The sequence below is a fragment of the Oreochromis niloticus genome, linkage group LG19 (genome assembly GCF_001858045.2).
Source record: "Oreochromis niloticus isolate F11D_XX linkage group LG19, O_niloticus_UMD_NMBU, whole genome shotgun sequence".
Taxonomy (NCBI): domain Eukaryota; kingdom Metazoa; phylum Chordata; class Actinopteri; order Cichliformes; family Cichlidae; genus Oreochromis; species Oreochromis niloticus.
The window spans coordinates 12,875,933-12,894,747 of record NC_031983.2 but is presented as its reverse complement, the minus strand read 5'-3'; the positions used below and the strand labels follow the sequence as shown (position 1 = coordinate 12,894,747).

Here is an 18,815-nt window from a genome sequence, read left to right as displayed (position 1 = left end):
GTGCATCGTACCCCCAGTAACTCCACCTTGGGTACTTCTCTGTCACCTCCCCTCCTTCGCCCTCACACTGGAGAATCAAAGTGCTTGTGTGTGTGTGTGTGAGTACTGACTGTTGAAACAGATGCCGGTGTGTGTGTGCCACCTATGTCAACATGGCCGGTCTCCGGACCTGATGCTGCTTGGAGATAGGACCCTGCCCACAGAGCCATTGAGTCTAGACTCCAGATGTGTTCCTCCACACACACACACACAAACACACACAAGTACCAGTGCCGGTCCAAAGTAATAATTTTACCAGATGACAGTCGTTTACTCGCACACAGAGCCCAGTATGGATAATAATTCCAATCTTGTCACTCTTAAAAAAGATTAAATAATCACATATTTTCTCATTTATGACAACAGAGGCCATCTTCAGTGTACAGTAAGTGGACTGTCTAATTACAATTGGATGTAGATAGACAGTCAAATACCAGTGACGACCATACACCACACAATCTATTTCCAGCATGGATTTTACACATAACCTGTAACCAATGCAGGCAATGCTATTGCAAAGACAAACTTTATATAACTGTTTATAAGTTTTGCTTAACATTTAAGTAGATATCAAATGTGTTGTTCCACAGTATTGCACATTTAAATTACCCACTGCTTCTTCTGAAATAAACAGAAACATATGCTGGCTGCATATGCTCCACACTGCTTTATTTAGACTGTTCTATAGCGGCACGACAACAAGAGTGTTTTTGTGAAAAAGACACATGGGTAAATTGCAACTGTTATACAAAACAAGACTTGGGAAGAGGAAAAGTAAAGAGTAAAAGTGTTCAGAGCACAGATGCACCCGCTCTCTTGCTATCTCCTGTGCTTGTGGGTATACTGCCGATCCAGCTATTCTTGTTGGTTTGTTAATTGTTTGTCACCCACCAGGTGCCATCTGTCTGTAGTCCCACAGTCCCCGAGCCATGTGGGCCGGCCTGCCTGGCGCCTGCCAACGTCACTGACCTGCAGCAACCGTCCACACCTCCGTCACACACCTCCTGATCCGTCTGGGATAAATAGCTTCTCCCTCAACTTCTGTGCCGCCATCACGGCTTCCCAATCTGTCCTGTGTTAGAAGTGGAAGAGGGAGGGGGGTGACAGGAAGAGACAGGGAGGGAGGGAGGGAGAGAGAGACACAAATAAGAGGAAGGAATGGGTAAATGGATAGAGGGATGCATAGTGTGAGAATGAACAAGACACAGAGATGGATGTGCGCAAAGATAAAATGGCCTGTTTGTGCTTCCTGATCTGTCTCATTTTGCAGAAAACACAGTTCAAACATCACAGGCTGCTACAATAACTCAGCAACAACTGTCGCATTTGTGTCTACAAGCCTTGCATACTGTGGGTGCCAGATCAACAATCAAATTCTGATTTCATTATAGCGTTATTTTGCACAGCACTGACTGCACCTCGCTACTTTAGGAGACACACCAACAGGCGAGGGAGGTCACCTTCACCTGGGCCTGATGTTGGGGCAGCTGCTTGTTGAAAAATGAGATCAGCTGCTTGCTCACCGGGATATATACTGCAGTCTGGAAGTACCCAGGGTCTAGTGTACCAGGTAGCATACGGTGGGCCCCGTACAATAAAGACAGGGTGAACAGCCCCCTCTCTCCCAGCCTGTCTGCCTGCCTGCCTGCCATCCTGGGGCATGTTGGGTCACCTTGACAACTGGGCCCAGTGAGGGGAGCTGCACCCCACTTCAGGGCAAAGAAGAAGGCAGTATGGGTAATGAGGCGTTGCCATGCAAGTGGAACAGCTTTTGAATAACCCCATCCGCACACAGATACACATACACACTATTCTATTTGTGTTTACAGGAGGGACAACAGCTTGTAGAAGAAACCTCTGCGGAGTTGTTGGTCCAGGAAGGAAGAGATTCATGGGCATCATGGTGGAGGTCAGCTAGTCATGAGAGAGTTCATGCACAGATAACTTCAATAAAGCATCTAAACGTGATATATGATGTATATGTGATGCATGAAAAAGGATTAGCAGGAGTAATTTGCTATTATGTAGAAACACCGGCAGGATGTCAAAACTCCCTCATCATAATGAAATACTTGTAAAGGTTATAGGGTTTCTCTTCTTTCCAAACTGACATTTATGTTTTGTGGACTCACTAGACTCAGCTCAGAAAACTGTAAATCCAGGCCAATGTAATGTTTATTTTAAAGGAGGAGGAAACACTGGATTTTCCTATCCAAGCACACCTAGTTATAATGATTGTCAGAAGTGAGGTTTAATCATTCTACATCTTGGTCTCATAAATTTGGGGAAGGTACAGTATTCCCTCATGTTGACTCAACGTTAAACATTCACTAATAGCCTCAAAAACTGTGCGGTGTCCCATGAAGCCAATGGAATCCTGTGAACGGCAGAACAAGACCCAGTGGGACTTTCTGATCACCTCTACACACACAGAGACTCACAGTCAGTGTAAGGTACACTTATAATCACCACCACAGATGTACTAATCGTTACTGAATGCAGCGGGCATGCTCTAACGGTATAGCTAGTGCATATCTTGTTTCTTTGGCAGGAGAGACAATGAGACAAAGACAAACTAGTTCATGAAACAGCATGTAGGAACATATTGCTGACCACCAGCTACATTTGTTTGAACGGAATAAGCCTGCAATCCATGTATTAAAGCAACATCATACAAAGAGGCTGGAGTGTATAGGCTCCAATCCAAAGTATGAACCCCGCATATGGGTCATCAAATGTGTTTTTTTTTATTTAAGTGTTCTTCACGCTCACATGCTTATAGTCCTTGAGTGGTGAATATATTAACACGGAACGACTTGTGAACTTTAGTTTCTTATCTCCTTGCAAAAAAGAAAAAAGATTCCACTTCATTATTCAGCCATTCCTTCTGTTTGCAATTGGAAACAACCCTTTCCCAGTATAAATTGCTGAAAACTCTTGGAAACCACATAGAAATTCCACAAATGCATGCACTATATCGTATTAAGCTGTAAAGCCATATTGCAGAAAAATGGACCGCAGAAGGAGTTCATTTCTTTCACAGGTTTGTAAAGATGATGTATGATAGCAGGACGACTGTTCTTTTTCCTCTTATTATATATATATATATATATATATATATATATATATTTTTTTTTTTTACTCGTGTCTGTCCACTCTGAATGCTAGTTAATCTCCTGCAAACTTTGCTACAGATGCTGGCAGATTGGTTTGAAATGATTATGGGAGCCAGATCCCGCTGTCCAGCTTTCCAGTAACACTCCTACATGGAGATGGAACCAGAACTTGGGCTGAGGCTGAGACTGGAGCTGGTCTGCCAGGGGACAGATGCCAACAGGCCCAAGAAATTAATACCAGCACTGGGGCCTCACTAAGGTTCAACATTCAGCTCTCGCTGGAGCAGAAAAGACGAAATGACCGGCAATGATGTCACCAGAAAAGGTGGCTTGACTTTGAATGCTAGCTATGCTTCACCTGGAACTAACAGGGGGAATTAGTTCCCATTGATGAGAAACACCCAGAAACAGAAACATGACTTTGATGTGGTAAGAATATATGCCTCAATATAAGCAAAAAATTAGATTTACATATAAAACCATGTAATTTCTAAATCATCCCGTCGATGAACCATCTAGTTAATCGGACTTCATTCAAACTAAGAAAACGCTCAGTCTAAGCATTACTTTTCTGTTCAGCAGCAGCATTTCTATGATCCAAAAGAAAGGGAGTGGAAGTGTAGCAACAATGACGAGTGAAACTGAACCACAGCTCCCAAACCAAACCACAGCTTCCTGACTTTTGCTGCACCCATCACATTAGACTTAAGTTGCCAAAAAAAATCTGATTTACTTTGACACAACATATTAATCACCCCCCGAAGGGGAATTACAATATTATTAACCGCTGGAAAAGAAACCTGATGAGAAAATAAGTTGATAAGATACAGATGAACATTATTAGGACCATCGTGGATTTGACGCTCTTGGCTTCTGTTTTTCGGTTTGAAGACACAACGGTTTTGATTATACTGTAAAAACAATCAAATCAAATCATAGTCACTTTCTGTCACTGCACATTCGCGGAGAGTTAAGCGTTGCCATCGTTTCTGTGCTTTTTAATGAGCTCTGGGGACATTACAGGCAGTTTATAAGCTGCAATCGTGATCCTCTGTGTCTAATCACAGCAACGATGGTTTAAACATCAGGAAATCATTTACATTGCTTTGGCTCAAGGGGAGTTTCAAAGTATCCAAGTAAAATTATGATAACAGAAGACTACTTACACACTCGAGTGTGCACACGGACTATTTTACGGACCAGACTAGCTTGCGTCTGTAAGATATAACTCAAAATGTGGTTTCTTAATACTTTGCAGGGAACTGAATAGATTAATGGATTAAGAAAAGACAACCATTTAATTACATTTTAAAGCTTCTGCAGTAAAGCAGGGTATGTAGTCATTTTAATCTATTGACTTCATCATTCAAAACAAAAGCCTTGTAATTAATTTGTAACTCTATAATTGACTTGTAATGAATTTATAAAACTTTTCATCCCTGTTAAAAAAAACAAAAAAAAAAACAACTTCAAATGGGAACAAACAATCAATCATCTCAATGTCTGTTGCAATACTAATGAACCGCGACGGGTTCCTGTCAGAGAAATGAAGGCCAACATGTTTCAATAAGGACGCTTGTTTCTTCTTCCCATAAATATGTTATCCTCGGTTATGCCAGTGCTGGAAAGCGTCCAACTCAAGCCATGAGACAACATATTTTGTGTGGGCTAGCTAATAATGTTTGCCCCCACTGCTTCTATCTGTTCCTGCCCTAAGAAAAAGAAAAAAAAAACACTCCAAGAGTAGGAGGATTTCATGTACGTTAACGGGAAACTTTCATTTTGTAATGGAAGAATGGAGTCATGGTGTAGAGTAAAAATAAAAACTGCGAAAAGAGAGAGCTTAAGCCAGCCTAGTTCACAGTGGGATAAAGAATTTCGCTCACTGACCCTTTTAATGGAAACCGACACTGAACATTCAGCTGGGGGAACAAATACACAAAACGGCAGAGCTTCTATTTTTCTTTTTCCACTTCGTTTTGCTTTTTTTAACCACCTAACACTCCCGGATGGCGCACTGTCCTAAAACTGACCAGCCTTGAAATATGACGAGTTTAATATGTCCTACATCACCGCTGAGCGCGATTGAGTTACTAGAGTAACAACTGGTCTTTCCCAGACTGCAGCAGAGCAGCAGAGCCCACGGAGGAGCAGTGTGAACATAACCCCTTGTCAAAAGGGTTCAAACCCAGGAGGAGACAGAAGTCTGAAGGAATGGAAAAAGCGGAATAAAGGGGGAAAAAAAGCTCCTTAAAGGAAGGAGACTTTCAGGTGGGTAGGGATTCAGGATAGCTGCTCTGATAACAGGTAAGGATAAGAAGAGCAGTCGCTCGTCACAATATTGCAGCGGTGGCGGGTGGGTGGGCCACGAGGGGAGGTAAAAATAGAGGAAGGCAGGCGGGGGGGTGTGCAGGAGGCAGGGCAGCCTTACCGGCGCTGTCACCAGCCCCTGCGTGTTTGGATAAGACCCATGGAACATGTGGGGGAATCAGCATGAGGCATCACACCTGGAGGAAAAGACAACTAAATCCAACCCCCAGTGCAGCAGGCCCTGGCTCCACCAAGTCTAGCCAGCATCTGGAATGGATATCTGGAGATGCAGTCGAATTCACAGCCTCTTCCACGCGCGCTTCTCACTCTATCTCTGTTTTTTTTTTTTTTAAATGCACAGTGAAAAGGTTGTGGAGACTCACAGAGGAATTGTGTTTATAAATAAATGCTTTTTCTCAAACTTGGTGCTATCCCATCTGCTTGGCAGTAACGGTATTGTGTTGTCGGTAAACTATAATACACTTTTTTTCTTATAATTGCTAGCTTCCCTTCACCCCCAATATGCTTCCACTTGACTCATCTTGGCTTTAGCAAGTATACAGATGCCAGCAGTTTTTGGTTACAGTAGCCTCATTCTTCTTTTGCCATCTTTTAGCATGTTTCAAAGGAACAATGTTATCCACTCACAGTCAAAAACAGAACTTTGTATGTATCCAAGCATATCTTTTGATGTTTCAGGGGTAACACGTGCTTTCCTGGACTACAAGTTTAAACTGTTAGTGCCTGACAATAGATGAGAAGCCACCACCGCTGCCCACGACCTGCATGACGCACCACAGTGACTGTGTTTTATGGATGTTTGTGTGTATGTGTTTGTATATGCTGTTTGTCACGGGCCAACCGTCCATGTTGTGACTGGAAGAATCCCGGGCACAATGTTTGTTTACACGGAACCGCTCACTCACCCAAATAATCAGCCGCTGTGGGCCTTTCTAATCCCTACACAAAGTCAATGGAGCCAGGTTGAGCTGGCGACAGGCGAGATAAGATACTCAAACACAGCCTCTTGATCTACGAGCCGCGGCCTCTCCTTCCCACACCCTCTGTCCCCCCTTTGTTTCCTCTATTGCAATTCCCAACGTGACACGGATTTGAAGCTCACGGGATGCATTCAGAAAGCGGGCCCGCTTGGCTTCTGAGGCTCAACTGTTTCGCCTCCCTCTACCTAGCTGGTCAGCTGAATTTTTGTTTTGGGATTTTTCTTTTTGTTTTCATCCTTTTTGCACGTTCTCGCAGCGCAACGTACAAGTCAAAGCAAGCTGCCGTGGTCTGAAGAAACGCCCACTCGCTTGCAAAGGAATGCATATCTGAATTAGTGTATTGTTATGGTTTTGGCTACGTTGGTACTCACTTTGCAACTCCCGGTGTGCGAGTGTGATTCTGCATGCGTGCTTGTGTATACACTGATAGAAGTATGTGGCGAAACATTCATTAACATTCCATTCATGACCTCGGTATTATGTCCACAGTGACAGAGAGCATATATTTGCCTTTCACACCTCTTGCATCGGATGAGGGGAAATGATAGAGCGTTATGTGTGTCAGTGTGTGTGTGTGTGAATGAGATAGAGGGACAGAACGAGGGAGAGAGCAGCAGGGGGATGGATAAAACACAGCTCGCTGATACAACATAATCTATCTGGAACCATGTCTCAATATCACAATATTTCACACATTTACGTATCACAAATGTGGCAGTGGCAGCCTTCTCCTCAGATCAGTGGAGTTATTTCTGCCTTGTGTGCTGGATGCTGCAGGACCGAGATACAGTTTGCAACGGCACAGATGGGAGAGGCTATAGCATCGGTACCACAGTATCACATGCAAAAATGTTTGGTATGTTTTAACACAGATAAAGCTGACATATTCCGAGGCGTTTCGCAGACAATACCCATGAAGGAACAATCTCCCATCTGGCAGTGCAGTCTCTCTAAAATCCTCTCTGTCATGCTCAATGAGAACTGGAGAGACAAAACATTCCCTGTCTGTATATCAGTCCTTATCAAGGCTGTACCTTGGGCCTTGCTGGATATCAGCAAAACATCACCCCGCAGGGTAGGGCCTTTTAAAAAAGGAAAACCCTGCACTTTATGCAGTAGCTCCAAATTTATAAACATCTCTTCATGGTTTGACGCTATACAGAAGCAGTTTATGTATTCGTCCCGAGGGTATAAGTATGGGATTGGATAGCAGCATAGTGGACAAACTTCTTAGCTCTGGAACCACATGTACAATTTCCTGGTTAGGATCAAATCGATCAGCTTTACACTGTGTCCTCTTCCCTTCCCACGCCTCAGTAAAGAAGGATTACTTTCTGAGGCTGGGTTACCCGCCACCCTTAGGAGAGGAATGCCAATGAAGTCACTGCTGTACTGCTTCTCTCCACATGATGGTGCAGAGGACAACTCTCCCCCCTGACAGCATGAACGCTCACATTCATCTTTAGGTCGTTACATATGTAGATCGGTGCACACAGACACACGTGCTGAAACACGGACGATGTATTGAGAGGGATTATTTTGAACTACATCAACAAACAATCCGCCCGGCATCTGAAATATTTATTTTCATGTATGTAAATTGAATTAATTACGTTTGCGCTGTTTGCACTGAAGAGATGCGAATTTGTGTAATGGCTTAAGTTGAGTGGGCATTTTTAATTGTTTTTTTGTTTTTTTTTTCATTTAAAGCTGCGTCCTCATCCCCTGCTGTATGAGGTTACTGTCTTTTAGTCAGTGAACAAAGAGCCGTACCACTCAATATGACACACAATCTGTGTCTTTGCATGCGTGCGTCTGTGTCCTCCCTGTCTGAATGTTGTCACACCTGTACCCTCTGTCATGATGTTATCAGACCCTAAACACCTGCTCCACAGTCTAAGGTCACCAGCTACATAAAGTAAAAACTGCCTCCCTGGCACAGTGAGACGGGCATCTGAAAATACATTCTTTTGTGTGTAAATAAAAAGAGCTGCGCTTTTGTTCTATAGTTATTTATATGCAGCTCGTGTCACCCAGCACATCAGTCACAGGTGTCATATAATCCAGAGGATGACCTTAATAGAGGGAGACGGGGATGAAGAGAAGCAAAGGAGAGTAAGGACACATGCAGGGTCATATTCTTGTGATGTACACAGACTTTACGCTCTACAGTACCTGCTTTGCTTTTAGGAAAGCGCTATGCAATATAAATATCAGTCCAAGTTACCATCTTTAGTAACGTAACTAGTAAAGCAAAGTGAAAAGGTACTGCGAAGTAGATATATAGTTATTTTGAGCTCCATGGTTTTAAAATATTATTAATATTGGATGCTTATTCTCTTCACAATAAAAAACAACAACTTTAATTCTACTAAGCATTGACACAGCACAATTGCTTATAATCACCTTTACACATAGAAAAACAGCTTGTAAAAGTTAGTGGAAATATGATGAGCTGCTTAGCTACATTTAGCATTAGCGTTAGCAGTAATTGTAGCTTGTTTTTAATTTTTGAAGTGCAGCGTCACTGCAATTACACAAATACAAAAGAGAGTCGGAAACCTGGTATTTTTACACGCTTACATTGCGTGTTACACTCTTTTTACTCTTTATCATTTTCCTCACATCACTACACATTGCTCCATTTTATTCTCATTAATTTGACATACAAAAATTGTAACAATTCAGAAAAATCTCTGTGCTCCAAATCACTGTCTTCACACATGCACTGTGATAGGTGGACAGACTGTGGCAACAGTAGGAAAGATTTTGAAGGTCAGAAAAAATGGAATGCCTGAAATAAAATATTACTTTTTACCTTCTCCTGAAAACTGTTTTGTAAATTCTGAGGTATTTTTATATATTTCCAAGGTAGTCTGAATGTGGTGTGTAAATATCAACCTCACAAGACAAACAAGTGTGGATTGTTTAAAGCAGTTTCACCAGCACTGCTAATAAGTGCATGACTTAGAAATTTTGCGTTTTGCTTCTGTATGTCACCAGATGGCGAGATGAGGTCTATTCTTTTGCTATTTCAATATGATTCACATCCCCCAATGAAAAAGACCTAACTATTTTTCAAGAATAGACATGACTAAGGGCCAGAGCCACGTATCAGCGTGATGACTTGCAGTACAGTAAAAGGGAGCTACTTCAACTACGACCAAAAGTTCCTTGCAAAATACTCAAGAAAACTGTTGCAGGTAAATCTGGAAACAATCTGGCTTCAAAGGAGGAGATGCAAACAGATGGTGATGTGTGACCGAAATGTAAAAAAAATGACTCCATTGATTGTCGCTGGACCACTTGCTAGCTGCACTCACTAGCTGCACTTGCTAGCTGCACTCCATATTACAGAAAGCACAAACGGTGAATGGAAATTCATGATGCAGTCACACAGTGAAAAGGCAAAACTTCAAAGAGCAGGTTAAAAAGCTCAACCCAAGATAGAACAGGTAGAAAATATATTTTTCAGGTTTATTATGTGATAATATTATGCAGGTTTCTCACCTTTTTCACTCACTATGTGTTAATAGACCTCTCTGCATTGAATTATGCTTGTTATTAATCTCTGTCTCTCTTCCACAGCATGTCTTTCATCCTGTTTTCCTTCTTTCACCCCAACCGGTCGCAGCAGATGGCCGCCCCTCCTTGAGCCTGGTTCTGCTGGAGGTTTCTTCCTGTTAAAAGGGAGTTTTTCCTTCCCACAGTCGCCAAAGTGCTTGCTCATAGGGGGTCATATGATTGTTAGCTTTTTCTCTGTATCTGTTATTGTAGGGTCTACCTTACAATATAAAGCGCCTTGAGGCGACTGTTGTTCTGAATTGGCACTATATAAATAAAATTGAATTGAATGTTACATGGTTATGTCATTTTAGTTATTGTTAAACTAAGCAATTATTTGGCACTTTTTAAATTCCCAGGGAAAACACTACCTCAGCTACTTTTGACCTTACATTTCACTTGCACTGTATCACTGGATATACCAAAGGTTAATTCTGTCGCTACATCCAGATAAACAGAATCAACTTTTTGGGATTTCCTTACCTGGATAATTGAGCATGCATCAAGACATCACTGGATATACTGCTGTGTCACTACTATTACACTATAATCCTGCTGTAAGCACCTTTTTCAGTAGTTTAACACTTCCAATTAGGTAGTGTGTCTTCAATGACAATAACTACTTGGAAAAGAATGGAAGGTGCTCTATATTTACTTACACTTACAACTGCTGCTGCTTGCAAGCATCAATAGCAAAATGTTCAGTAGTTGCTTTATGATTTTTTTCACTGCATACTGATTCATATACTATACTATACCTATACTGATAACTAAAGGTCTTAGCAAGTTTCTAGAAAATACTGCGATACATATCATATATTGCCATTCAGTTATTATACAAATACTTGAATTTAAAATTTAATTTTTCAAAGAAAACCAGGTTTGCTGTCCTCATAATTGGAATTTTCTATTTTGAAGAGCGGTCCTGTCCAACTAAAGACAGGCTTATATCCAGTTTATCTGAGTCACTTTCTGCATTTTTTATATTCCAAGCCGCCTACTTTTGATCAGAACTGTCCTTCATTATGTTCTAGTTTGTTTAATTTCAGACATGACGAGTGATAGCAAGACTCCACAGTGTAAAGATGTGCACACTCTCCAAGTCACTATTATAGACTTAAGTTCACATTGAAACTCTGGCTGAATGTGAGAAATGAAAGCTTACTTTGGAATAAAAACTTTAATTTCATGTAACACTTAAATAGTTTTACTTTTACAAACAAACAATAGAGCAGTGTCACTAAAGACTGTTTTCCAACAAGCATTTTGCCATAAGCTGTATTCACTTTTCAAAAAATTAATTGGTTATTAATAAACAAGGCAGGACACAGAATAATATCCTCCAGGTTGTAAAGCAAACTGTATTAAAAAAAAAAAAAACTCCTTTTGTGAAACAGGTTCTTAACAAGGCTGCAGGACATCACCGCAATGGCTGGATTACTGTGTGTAGATAGTGTGGAAAAAAAATTGCATTACACTGCTGTGCCTGTTGGTGCTTTTGCTCAGAAATACTTCCATTTCCAATCCTTAATGACAAACAAGAAAGCTTTTCTGATTGAAAACAATTCCAGCACTTCAAGCCATAACAAAAATCATGACAAGAGCATTTTCACCAAAAGGAAGACATTTCACGCACTGGGAGCCTTTTGTGATATTTTCTCTCCCTCCCTCTTACCCTTCTTCTCTCTCTCTGTCTCTTTCCTTTGTGTGCGTAAATCATCTCTTCCCTGCGGCCTGTCTGTGATCATGTTGATGGGAAACAAAGAAATCATCTTGAATGGCACATTAATTTCCTCCCTTCTCCCCCTGCCCTCTGCCTAATGAAATCCCCTCTGCCACGGGGCCTGAGGAGCCACACTGGCAAGCCGTCACCAGCCAGTAAATATGTTTACCTTGGAGCACTACGCTAATGGACTGTTTACTAGGGGGAGGAAGCAAGGGGTGTTACAGCGACCATGCACGCTGGGTGTGGGGTTCTGTGTTCCTCAGACCAAATGACAGCTCTTTTGCTTCCCCCATCTCCTAAACTAACAAACCTAATCTAGAGTGTCACCAACAAGGTGTTCAGATGGAGAGCCAAAATGCATCATCTTTAGCTAGCGTAACCACACTTTTTAACATCTAATGCTTTGTGAGTCTCCGTGTGTGATAGCTGCTCTGTTCCTTGATTCTGGATTAAGAATATAAAGAAAATGCATCACAGACATGTCTCCTGATCTTTCTGCAAATTAGAATTATTATTGTATACATGAAATTGCTGCTTAGAGGATTCTCCAAAACAATTGTCCTGAGGAAGCTCAACGACGTAACCGAGAGACACGACCAGCTGTAATCTGCTTTTTTACCAGCTGCTTTTTTATTATTTTTTTATTATTATTTCTGGTGTGCTTTGTGTGCTTTTGCAGTGTCTTTCTATTTTCTGGTGTTTTCTTAAATTGCGATACATTTGACCTTTCAGGGCCACCGTATTGGCTTTATGGACTCATGCATGAGAAGTTAATAAGTTAATGAAGAGTTGGCCCAAGAAAGATGTGATTCTTTAGTAACTTTTTTTTTTACTGCAAACCACAGTACAAAACATTTTTTTTTCACTCAGAATCAGTTGAAATAAACCAGCAGTATTAAAACAAACATGTACATAAATTCATTTACATACATATAAATCAAAGGCGTGTCTTTTAAATTCATGAAATGATTTAGAACATATAAGACATGCTCTATGTCATTTCGAAAGTGTTGGCATGTGTTGTGTTGGTCACAAACTGTCATCCAAGCATCCACACACCCTGCAGCAAACATGCAGGGCTCTTTAACCATCAGCAGACAACTCCTGATAGACTGAGTTATGTGAAACTTGCCTTCTCTCATGTGACAAAGCCACAGAGATCCTAAAGAGACAGTGAGGTGTTAGGCTCATCATTACAGTCCTGTCCATATACAGTTGGCAATCTGGCCGTGTAATTCTGAATCCTCTGACATTTTGATGGGAATAGTGGATTCCTTATTGGCAGTAAAAGACTCCCTAAATTATAACAGAATGCATTTTTAGGATTTTTGCTTTTCTATGTCCAATTTATTTAAACCTCAAATTTTTATTTAAAGTAGTGCCGTGACTGCAGCAGTGAACCCTCAGAAATACGATCTACTCAGATATATTGACAGTATTCATCCTTACACAACCTACACTCAGAGTGCACAGTACACTTAATCTGCTGGATAAATTGGCCCCCAAGCTCAGAGACAGTTTACAGGTGCAGTTGGAACTTAATATTAGCTCATGAGTCCGTTTACATAAATGTGCAGCGGCGTCATGTCATTTTATACATGTCAGTTAATGCGAATGCCGACTTTTTCTGTGTTTTTCTTCTTACGTGACTTAATGTTCTGAGGGCAAATGCAGCAGTTGTCTGCAAAGACGCCACCCGTCTCATCTACGGGTGTCTGGCGACTGGCAGCACTATCAGCCACTGTGTGCCTACATGTCCCCGTATCCACACATACACACACCAACGCTATCGCACAGAGAGGGCCCTGCAGCTGGTGACAGGCTGCTCCTCTCAGTCTGCTGCCAGCCTGTTCAACACACAGCTCTCTATCCAACTCTTATCTCTATTGATTTCCTCCCCTGCCTCCAAACTTAGATATGCACTCTTTAAAAAACAGGCCAACTGCAGAGTTTGGGGCCTAAGAACGCAGGACATCTTACTCCTTGGGTGGTGAGTCCAAAGCGTTGACGCCATCGCCTTTAGCTATTCTAATGTTGTTTTGTAGTTAGCTCCAAAGCACTGGTGATATCTGCACCATCGGCAGGAGAGGAATAAAGGCTGGATACTGCCCGTGACTTCTATGCTAAAAGTATGAATCAAAGGAGCTGCTAAATATGCAGTCGGGGAGTTTCCAGTGATGTATGTGTTGGATTTATGTTATGTCCATATATTGACATGGTCATGAATTTCCATGTCAAATGTCGCAGCAGGATATCGCTGAAGGCTGTGATTCCTATCCTGCTGAGATAGGAGATTCAGTGTCCCCATTCACCTCTGCAACATGGTCTTACTCCTGCACCGTCCTCCAAGGTCTCCGTTTCCTCCTCATCCTTGTCTTTCTTTCATTCATTCCCTCCTCTTTTCCACTCCACTTTTTCTCCTGCCCCTCCCCCCACTACGCTCCACTCTACCACCAGACCCCTCCCCAATTGTTCCATCCCCACAGATACAACCTTTATGCCGGCAGACTTCATCGATTGATTTCCCCTCACTGTGACACATTTGGTGCAGCCGCATGTGGCCTATTAATTATATCCACAGCAGACTCTCGTCACGCTCCCCTTTTCCCAACAATACAACATCCCCCTGCTCACACGCAGCGCAAGCAACCAGAGATCTACTAGACAGCATCCCTGACCCTGCAGATCATTGTTTAACCACTGGATTTAAGCAGGAATCAGACAGAGATGGGAGAGGACTTAAATCTGCAGCATTTGAGTGAAGGCAAACAGACAGTGGCAGTTGAGGCGAAGTTGGGCCCATGTTGCGTGTAATCTGGCTAACATCTGTTAGCCATCATACGTGCATGTGTGTGTACATGTGTGTGTGTGGCTCCATTTAAAGTCCAGGATGGACTAAGAGCCCGAGGAGGCTCCCTGCATCCCCGCTCGCGGGCTTTTAACAGCATCGCTCCAAATGTTTCCCACTGCACAGACAGACAGAAGGACAGTGAAAAAATAAGAGGGAAGAGAGAAGATGACACAGACTCAACTGAACACAGAAACACTTAGCGTATCAGACAGCTTTTTTCCACCATTGTGCTTGTTTGTGCTTTTGCCCACTCGTGTGTGCTTCTGTGTGTGCATCTGGCAAACAATACAGTAAGCCTTCGCTGCAGGCCTCTTACAGCCTCAAAATCCCGGGTTTTTATATTTAGCTCGTAATCACTATAATTTCCAAATTAGATACAGGCTGGCCAAGTACACATTCCTTCTGTACAATAGCCCTAAATGGTTGTTCTATCATCTCTGGAGAAAATCTCAGAAGAGAGACATTTTAAATATTAGAGTGATATTCAAAGACAATCCACAGTAATGAAAACAAGTGGAGCGCACTAAACAGCTGCTGTTGAGGATATTGTGCACGGGGAGGGGAGGGAGACGGAGATTAAGAGCAGATTACAGAGCCTTTCCCTCAAGCATCTCCGTAGTCCAGATTGACAATGTGGTTGGATTGGGAGATCAACCTGGAGATTTTCATATGAAAAGATGTTTTCCATCAGAGATTAACGGCCGTTATTATTTATTAACTTTTTTTTTCCCCGCTCTGTTCTCAAAGTCTCGTTAGCCTGCTCTAAGAAGAATACAGAGCACTTTAAGTAAGAGGAAGGGGAGGGGAACAGAGGATGGAGGAGGACGTCGTATTTGAGTGGCATTTCTTGGCATCGGTGCAAAATACTTAGGATGGTGCTTTACATCTTACCATAAACAAAGGCTGGGGCTCGTGTATTATTTATTGGCAATAATACTGAAGGGTGCCTACTTGGGACAAATATGTGAATCATGATCATCTGGAGTTTACATTTGCTCATACTGTATCTGCTGGTTTGTTTGTGCTCACTCACTCATTAAGATGCTTATTTGTTTGCTGTCCATACAATTACACACAGGAGGATACGAATGCAAACATGTCATTGCAGTTTTTGGATGTTTCTGCTTGATTTTCTCCTAAAGCAAATAATCTGTGTCTGCATGTTGTAATCTGTTAGAATTATGCTGTTAGTTTCTCATAAAAATAGGGGGGGAAACGATTTATTGAGATATGTGTACAGTCTATTTTCTTATTTCACATATTTAGAAATATGCGAAACAGACCAATGGTTGTTAATAGTATTAACATGATCTAATCTAAATTTACCACCATAGCATTTAGAGCATCATATATATATATTTTTAAGGGTCTTTGTGTTTTACATTGCTCTATAATTACAGAAAACCAAACAGCAGCACACAGTATCGTTAATAGGGGTACTCCTCAATGTCATGAAGAGACAATACCGAAATAAGAAAATGAAAAATAAGGTCTCAGATCCCCCCCGGCTATTGATTTTACCCAATGTTGGTACAAATGTGTGTGTTCCATTTATAAATGTGTTGCATCTGTGCATACATGTGTGAAAGTGCACATGCCTGTGTGTGTATGGAGGCTTGTACATTAGTGGTGTGTCTTCACAAATGATCCCATGCCAAAGAGGAAAAATCCCACAGGGTGAATCAATAGATAGTGCCGGATAATGGAGGCCTGCTCAGACAGCTGTGTTCTGCCTTTCTGTGTAACTGACTGGCTGGCTGAATGAGTGGATGACTGGCTGGCTAACAGGCTGGCTGAGGGACTTCAGTTAGCCCACGTAGCATCCCACACCTGCCAAGGCATAGCTTGCTATGTACTGGTCAATGGACTACACCCACTCAGAGCTCGGTTCACGAAATAATCACAATTACAGACATTCACCGGGGCATGCACATTTGCATGAGCAGAAAGGACAGAAGCAATAACAAACACTAAAATGTTAAGAAATGCAAAGATTCTCTTAAAACAAATCTATATACATTTAGATGTAATTACATTTCACATACACTCCCCCTCTCTTACTGGACCTTGTAATCAATGATAATAAAATTAAACCCCTTATCTCATTTACTTAAGTGCCCCCGCCCAAGTTAGCTGAACAGCCAATAAGCAAATACCCCAGCCTTGATGAAAATGAACAGATTACAGTCGTGCATCAAAACACAAACACACTTTGTAGTGCCATTAAAAGTATTATTTACAAAAGATCATCTGACTGAAGCTTCCAATTAAATATCTGCTGAGAGCATCAAGGCATAAATGATGACATGCCGCTGGTGCGGTGGAAGATTTTCATGTAAGATTAAAGCGGGGAGATATAAAAAAATTATTGTGTTTCAGATGAATTTGTACGTCCACAACTTTGCTTTCTTTTCCATTACCGAACAGCATCGCTCGCTTGACTTTTCTGGAGGTTTCGATAAGGTTTCTGATAAGAATATGATAGAAATGCAGAAAAAATATTTGTTAATTAAGAAGCAATGAAGAAAGGACAAAGGTTTATACAATGCATGTACACACACGCACGCACACGTACAGTGTAAGCGCACACAAAGAGTAACGCAGCTTCTGCAGGCTTGATGTGCTGTGGCTAATGAGAAAGGACAGTGGCGCACAGTTACCATGTCTCTTCCTCTCCAGAAAAATGAGTTCATCGTTTCACATCATTATTTAAATCAACCCCCTAATTCCTAAAATATTTGCATATTTAAATCTGGCTGGCTTTTGTCTTGCCTTGGGCTGACGCAAATCAAAGTGATACAGAGGGAAATGATGAACGGATTGCTACTATGAACGCACTCTGGAAATCGTTCGCATCAAATACAGTGCAGCCACAGAGACAATGTACCTCTGAGATGGCTCTGTAGGAATGTTTGTCAGTCTATTGTTACAAGTGCATCAGTGTTCCATGTCGTACTTGGCTTATATCTTGCTCGGTCGCTGGTGCTGACACAGGACGTGTCGCATATGTGTCATGTGAATAATTGTATGCAAAATATGCAGCCAAATTAAAGCACTAAAGCAAATATAAGATAAGTCAACAATATGACAAAACATAACACTGAACAAGAGTTTCACCCCCCCCCTTTTTAATCGCCATATCATCATTTTAATAATCATTTATGCCATAAAATGTCACAGAACGGTATATTTTAATGTACATTTAGTTAGTGCATACATAAAATATACAATTTTATGCTGCTATTTTTTTTTAAAAAGCAAATGCTGTCAGATGTCCTGTATACCTGACATGTGCTTTATTTGCTATTTATGGTGCTAGTTTTTATTTGTTTGTTAGTTTGAATTTTACACTTGGCTGTGTATCACTTGAAAAATATCAGTCCTATTATAATTTTCAGTTTCAGTATGAATAAAATTAACTAATAACAGCTGATTTTTATGGGCAAACAGTCGTGCACACGCTCAGAGAGCTTGCATGCTAACTTGCCCGTGTTAGCTTTGTGAGTGAATGCTCAAATTTAACCAAAGCAAACTGTGGAAGGACCACCACAAAGGAAATTGTAGCAACTTCATGGCACACTTTAATCACCTTTGCATAGCTTAAGAATGAATGATTTAAAGAAGCTAAGAAGACAACTAAAGCTAAAGCTAGCAGCTAGCGTCCTAGATAAGCACCTAGGACAAAAAGAAAACATTGGAAATCTCAATCGACCAGGAATATTCCGTGCATCTCTACTGTACATACCACATTGGGAAAATCAGGATTTACAATAGGACCTGTTTGATAAAAGATGAATGATGAGTCTGACCAGGAATTCAGAGCCCACTTTTTAGTAAATGAAACATTTTCAACCACCAGAAGAACTAAAAGTAAAAAGAGCTTCCAGAATTTTAAACATTAAATAATACAGTTTAAGTGTTATTCAGTATAACAAATGACTAAACTTTCAAGAGTAAATATACCCAGTTTCCATAATGGCCACTTTCAGTGGTATAATTTAACTGTAGAGTAGCATAAAACATGCCGTATGGTACTTTAAAATTGACAGTATTTATTGCTAAAGTCACCTTGCAATTCTTTTATATCCAAAAAACAATTAAGGTTTGCCTCGTGTCCATACTTTCAATGTTTCAGAAACAGAAGTTCACTTTTAAAACTTTCTTTGCTAAACTTGTTGCAAAATACATGAGAGGAAAAGGGACATGTG

At 41.2% G+C, this 18,815-nt stretch overlaps 1 long non-coding RNA gene across 2 annotated transcripts in view; it reads right to left on the bottom strand.

Annotated features, from left to right (window-relative positions):
* Positions 1-286: 286 nt before the first annotated feature.
* Positions 287-18,815, bottom strand: part of LOC102078006 (uncharacterized) — a 66,593-nt gene continuing 48,064 nt past the window's right edge. For both annotated transcript variants that reach the window (XR_270123.3, XR_002057412.1), the window contains exon 3: positions 287-1,111. This is a non-coding gene — a long non-coding RNA (uncharacterized LOC102078006). The remainder of the gene's footprint in view (positions 1,112-18,815) is intronic.